The sequence below is a fragment of the Coenobita brevimanus genome, chromosome 19, assembly GCF_032717465.1.
Source record: "Coenobita brevimanus isolate Jiangsu-jjx chromosome 19, ASM3271746v2, whole genome shotgun sequence".
NCBI lineage: Eukaryota > Metazoa > Arthropoda > Malacostraca > Decapoda > Coenobitidae > Coenobita > Coenobita brevimanus.
The window spans coordinates 26,973,484-26,980,104 of NC_136972.1; the positions used below are offsets into that span (position 1 = coordinate 26,973,484).

General features: G+C 43.0%; 1 pseudogene; it reads left to right on the forward strand.

Moving 5' to 3' along the window:
- The first annotated feature begins 758 nt into the window (after positions 1 to 758).
- Positions 759 to 1,503, forward strand: LOC145391728 (uncharacterized; annotated as a pseudogene).
- The last annotated feature ends 5,118 nt before the right edge of the window (positions 1,504 to 6,621 follow it).

Below are 6,621 nucleotides of genomic sequence, written 5' to 3' on the forward strand. Positions count from 1 at the left end.
TTGATGTGACAAAAGCCATTGGCCCAGACAATATCAGCCCACGCGTGCTCAAACAATGTGCTAAGGAGCTGGCAGGTCCTCTCACTATAGTCTTTGGTGCGTGCCTTAGAGAGAACAAATGGTCCGCAATTTGGCAGGAGGCAAACGTCATCCCTGTCCACAAAAAGAATGCAAGGACGGAACCCAAAAACTACAGGCCCATTTCTCTTCCCTCTGTCATAGGCAAGGTGTTCGAGAGGGTAGTGGCTGCAACCATCTGTGCACACTTGGAAAACAATAATCTCCACTCAGAGAAACAATTTGGCTTCAGACCTGGACGTTCAACCTCAGGTCTTCTCCTCCTCCTCCTCACACAAGATTGGCAGAACTCCCTTGATGAGGGCCTGGACACCATTGTGGTAGCCCTAGACATTGCTGGGGCCTTCGACAGAGTATGGCACTCAGGCCTTATAAAAAAAACTCAAGGCCAAGGGCATCCAAGGCAACCTGCTGATGTTGCTGGAAGATTTCCTTCAGGGGAGGACTCTACGAGTGGTCATCAATGGGCGAACTTCCAGACCAGCACCTGTACGAGCCTCGGTTCCACAAGGCTCAGTTTTGGGGCCTATCCTGTGGAACTTGTATATTGACGATCTTTGACAGTTACCTGCAGTGAAGGCATATGCAGATGACTGCACACTATCATACTCCGTGGTGACAGCCAACCTGCTATCACTGTCATCAACAGGCAATTGAAGCTGGTGGAGGAGTGGGGAAAGATGTGGCAGGTCAACTTTGCATCAGAGAAGACTCAAGCGATGGTGATATCCCGGTCTCCAGCTGCCTCTGAGGCCTTGTCTGAAGCATTGCAGTTTGGAGGCACGAGTCTGCCAATCCAGAATCAAATAAAAATTCTGGGGGTAACGGTAGACCATGAGCTACGATACGACCATCACGTGGATGCTGTTTCCCGACAGGCCTCCCAGCGGGTGTCTGCCCTACGCAGGGTGGCAGGCAGCCTTGATGAAAGGGGTATCAACACACTATACAAGGCTCAAATCAGACCCTACATGGAATATGGAGTCTTGTCGTGGATGTCTAGTGGTGCCACACACATGAAGAGACTGGATGCAGTACAGCGTAGTCTTGTGCGACTGGTGGACAGACAATGACCAGCCAAGTCTCTCCAGCATAACATCCCTGGAACACCGTCGGGATGTGTCAGCACTTGTGGTCTGTCACAGGGCTCAGGTGCAGCACACTCCCCACCTGGCTCCACTGTGTCTTCCTTCTTGCACCACTCCAAGGGCCACAAGAACGACGCAAACCACTGATGAACGTGTGGCAGTACCTCGCTCACACACGTCACAGCATCAGCGAACCTACACAGCCAGGACTGCACGTCTGTGGAATAGTTTCACGGCAGCCACACCTGGTGTAACGAGGATGTCTACACACCAAGTAAAGCTGGCTGCAAACAGATGGAGAAAAACACCCCCTACCCCGCTGCTGTTACCCACATAAAATAGTGAAGCATAACCAAATACTTCGCAATTCATTTTTATTATATAACTCTAATAGTAAAAATAGGAGATACATTTGATTAACTTACTGTATTGTAACCAATTAAGTTAATCAAATGTATCTCCTATTTAAAAAATAATCTTGTTACTTGGTTACAATACTATCTATAGATAGATAGATAGATAGTACTGTAACCAAGTAACAAGATTATTTTTTAAGTTCAGTCTTTTCAAATAGCCACATGAGTCAAAGTGAGGCTATAAGACTATGTAATAATACTTATGTAAAATGTAAAACACACACACACACACACACACACACACACACACACACACACACACACACACACACACACACACACACATATATACTCGTGTGTACCGTATATATATATATATCCCCGTGACTACAGTACCAAGAAAAAACGTACACACTGCGCCAGGATGTACAGTACCTCATCTGCAACTATTCGTCCCGTGTTTCACAATGTTAGTGTAAACCAGAAGTAAACAATGGCGCTTTTTTGCTGCCCTGAACCTTGACACTGTGATAACGATGCAAATATTGACGACTACGACAAGGGAAGAGGCAGTGTACACCACTACAAAGAGTACAAAGACCCGTGTACATTACAGAGAGGACAAAGAGACTCGTGCACATTACAATGAGTACAATGAATCGTGCACATTACAAAGAGAATCGTGAACATTATTAAAACTACAAAGAGGAAATACAGTACAAGCATCGAGGTTCGGGAAATACAGGTTATGTTAGTGTGGTGGTACTACTGGGATTCAAGTCAGCGTGAACCCGGTAGGGTGCAGGCTGAGTCTTCCCCTCTCCACCATGCACTCCCTCCCTCTCTCTCTCTCTCTCTCTCTCTCTCTCTCTCTCTCTCTCTCTCTCGTAGGATAAATCACAAACGGAAAGGTGTTGCGGATTCTCCACTGTCCATGGATCTCCAAGAACACAAAGCAGCAGAACACCAATGACGTCACAACAGAACACCAATAATGACGTCACCACCACTAGCAGAACGCTAATAATGACGTCACAGCAGCAGCAGCACACCAATAATGACGTCACCACCACTAGCAGAACACCAATAATGACGTCACCAGCAGCAGCAGAACACCATTAATGACGTCACAGCAGAAAACTAATAATGAAGTCACAGCAGAACACCAATAATGACGTCACAGCAGAACACCAATAATGACGTCACAGCAGAACACCAATAATGACGTCACCACCAGCAGAACACCAATAATGACGTCACAGCAGCAGAACACCATTAATGACGTCACAGCAGAACACCAATATTTCCCGCCAAAAGCTGTATATTTCCCGCTCGATGTCACGGTGACGTCACGCTTCCTCCGCTCTTTGTCTGGCGGTTCTCTTAGTCTAGGCGAGTCGTAACACCTCTTTTATTGCGACTTATTTTCCATTCTACACCTGGACATTCTCGTTTTTTTTTTCTTGCAATAAATAAATCAGTTAAGGCTATGTATCGTGGAAATTTATTAAAATCATTTATAAACAAGTGAGATTAAGAGTGGCATTATTTCGTGACACCTCTCCCATTGCGATTTATTCTGCAAGTTACATAGCAATATCCTCTTGTACGTTTTTTTTATGTATACTACGTCGATATTAAACGATGGATACTACTACTATTACTACTACTACTACTACTACTACTACTATTTCTACAACTACTACAACAACTACTACTACTGCTTCTACTACTACAACTACTACTACTACTACTTTGTCGCTACGGGTCCTCGTCTGCGTGACACAGGAAGCTCCGTAGCACGTCTTCCTTAGGTATTTATTCTGAAAATCGCCTTCATGTCTGATAATGTAATGATCTATCTATCTATTTGTCTATTCTATCTATTTCTATCTATCAGACTATTTTATCTATCTATCTACCTACTATCTATCAGCTTACCTATCTACCTACCTTCCTATCTATTAATGTCACTCATCTATCTATCTCAACTGTCAGACACCTTCATCTTGTAAAGGAAGGCCACAAGCAAATCGTCTCCCTGTCATCCTGTCTCCCGCCATCACGTTGCCCTCCCTCAATCTCAAGCTCCTCCCCTCTCATTACAAGTATATCTCCCCACCCTGTCACTCCATCTCATCTTCGGCCTCCCCCTCCCCCTCCCTCCCCTTCTATCTTGCTTACATATATTCTTCTGTACAATAGTGATGATGATGATGATGGTGATGACGATATGGTGTGTGTGTGTGTGTGTGTGTGTGTGTGTGTGTGTGTATGTGTGTGTGTGTGTGTGTGTGTGTGTGTGTGTGTGTGTGTGTGTGTGTGTGTGTGTGTGTGTGTGTGTGTGTGTGTGTGTGTGTGTGTGTGTGTGTGTGTGTGTAGAAATATTTCGCAACCTGGAAACTAAAGCAATGACCTTTTTAAGCGAAGAATCCTGGAATATTAGTCCGGAGAGAGAGAGAGAGAGAGAGAGAGAGAGAGAGAGAGAGAGAGAATAGCTGATCTCATTCTCTAATCTTACTATCTTCAGACGGTTTTATTCAGCTTAGGAGAGCCTTTTGGAACTGGAGGGGTTGGATACAGCCTTCATTAACACCTTTATTACTAGGACTCTTTATTAAGCTGAGTAAAATCGTCTGGAGGCAGCAGGAATAAAGAAAAATATATCCTAGTGTCGCTAAAACGGGACGACCTCACGCTGTGGCACTGATATAAGCGGCCGGAGGAACAGCCAGGCTGTTTTGGTGCCACCGTGTGAAGGGTCCCTCTCCAGCACTAAGAAAGGGCCTAAAAAATAAGAGAATTGAAGACTTTAACTAAATATTTACACACAAAACTATACTTTATATTATGAGTATGATCTTTTTAAACTATCTATCTATTGCCAGACGCCTTAATCCCGCAAGAGGTGGCCACAAACAAATCGTCTCCGCGTCACCCTGTGCCCCGATCATTTCATTGTCCTGCTCCCAGCTCACACACCCCCTCTCTCATATACCTCTCCACTCCATCCCACCATCTCATCCTTAGCCTCCCCCCCCCTCCCTCTCCCCCCTCCACCTCACTCACATACACTCTCCTCGTCAGTCTCTCACTCTCCATCCTCTCCACATGGCCAAACCACCTCAATGTGTTTCTCCTAGCGCGTTTTAATCTCATTACCAAAATTGCACTACATAATGCAAGTGAGGTCTGACTAATCTTGCATATACGCTTGTCATTGGAGTTCTGTGTGATCGTGGAGTGTTTGTGTGTGTGTGTGTGTGTGTGTGTGTGTGTGTGTGTGTGTGTGTCGTTATGTTATTACTAGAAGCTTATTATTCTGCATATTTGCATTCCTAAGGCTTCAAAATTTTGCTTTTTAGATAAACTTCCAATCCCAGAGTTTATAATCAAGTTTTATCTATTATTTCTTTTTTATAATTTCCTGTAGTCATCATCATCATCATCATCATCATCATCATCATCATCTTCATCATCATCATCTTCACCATCACCATCATCATCATAAATATAACTCTCACCATAATCATCACTATCATCATCACAATCCTCATCACATTAACCTAATTTCCCCATCATGATGAAAACAGAGAGAGAGAGAGAGAGAGACTACTGTACATGCATCAGATTTATTACGCAATCGATGGATAACAATGCACTAAAGAAAAATAGAGAGAGAGAGAGAGAGAGAGAGAGAGAGAGAGAGAGAGAGAGAGAGAGAGAGAGAGAATTTTAACTCCCCCTTTTCTCAAATTTAATGCATATAAATTCCTCTCTCACCCTCTCTCTCTCTCTCTCTCTCTCTCTCTCTCTCTCTCGACCTTTCTCTACCCTCGTCTATAATACAGAGTCTTAGGCAGGTTGCTATGTACAGGGGAGAGTTGTTGTTTTTCTTCTTGATGTTGTTGCTACTTAAACACTCTCTCTCTCTCTCTCTCTCTCTCTCTCTCTCTCCTATTACTGTATTTGGTGTAATTCTTTCTCTCTCTCTCTCCTACTTTTTCTTTTTCGTAGGCTTGTTGCTCTCTCTCTCCCTCTCCTTCCCACCCCCTCCCTCTCTCTCTCTCTCTCTCTCTCTCTCTCTCTCTCTCTCTCTCTGCTATATATCGATTGTGTAATAAATTTTTGTTGCCATGTAATTTCTTTCTCTCTCCCTTATTCACTGTTATACATCGATTTTACAGTTTTTATGCATACATTCTCTCTCTCTCTCTCTCTCTCTCTCTCTCTCTAGTACACTCTATATCTCTCTTTTCTCACTCTTTGTCTGTCTGTCTGTCACACACACACACACACACACTCATTTCCTAGATGTTTTGTTATACTCTCTCTCTCTCTCTCTCTCTCTCTCTCTCTCTCTCTCTCTCTCTCTCTCTCTCTCTCTCTCTCTCTCTCTCTCTCTCTCTCTCTCTCTCTCTCTCTCTCTCTCAAATAGCAAAGGACGCATATAACCTTTCAAAAGACCTTCCCTCTCTCTCTAATCCCAAAGTTCACCTCACTATAGACGAAAATTCCACAAATATTTAGAGTTATGCCGGATCGCACTACTAGGGGGGCGTAACTCTTGCTGGGATGGACTGGAACGTTGTGAGGATTTGGACCTTTGACTTGGGGTTGATTATGTGAGATGGACAATTAGACAGATAGACAGAGAGTGATACAGAGACAGCGATAGATAGATAGATAGATAGATAGATAGCTACTTGAAGGAATTACTGATAACGAGAGGAATGTTGGCCAATAGACAGGTTATGTGTTGAAAAAAAAAAGCTAATATATTTACTACTACTACTACTACTACTACTACTACTTATACGACTACTACTATTACTACTACTACTACTACTACCATTACTTTTACTGCTACTACTACTACTCGTGATAAAAATACCACCACTAGCCCTACTATTCCTACTTTCCAATACATAGCCCAACGAACTAAACCCAATTTTAAAAAAAAATTATAAATAACGAATGAAGAAAGAAACAAAGAAAAAGAAAAAGAAAGAAAAAGAAAGGAAAAAGAAAAAATTAAAGAAAAGAAAAAAGAAAGAAAAGAGAAAAAGATAGAAAGAAAATTAAAGAAAAGAAAGAAA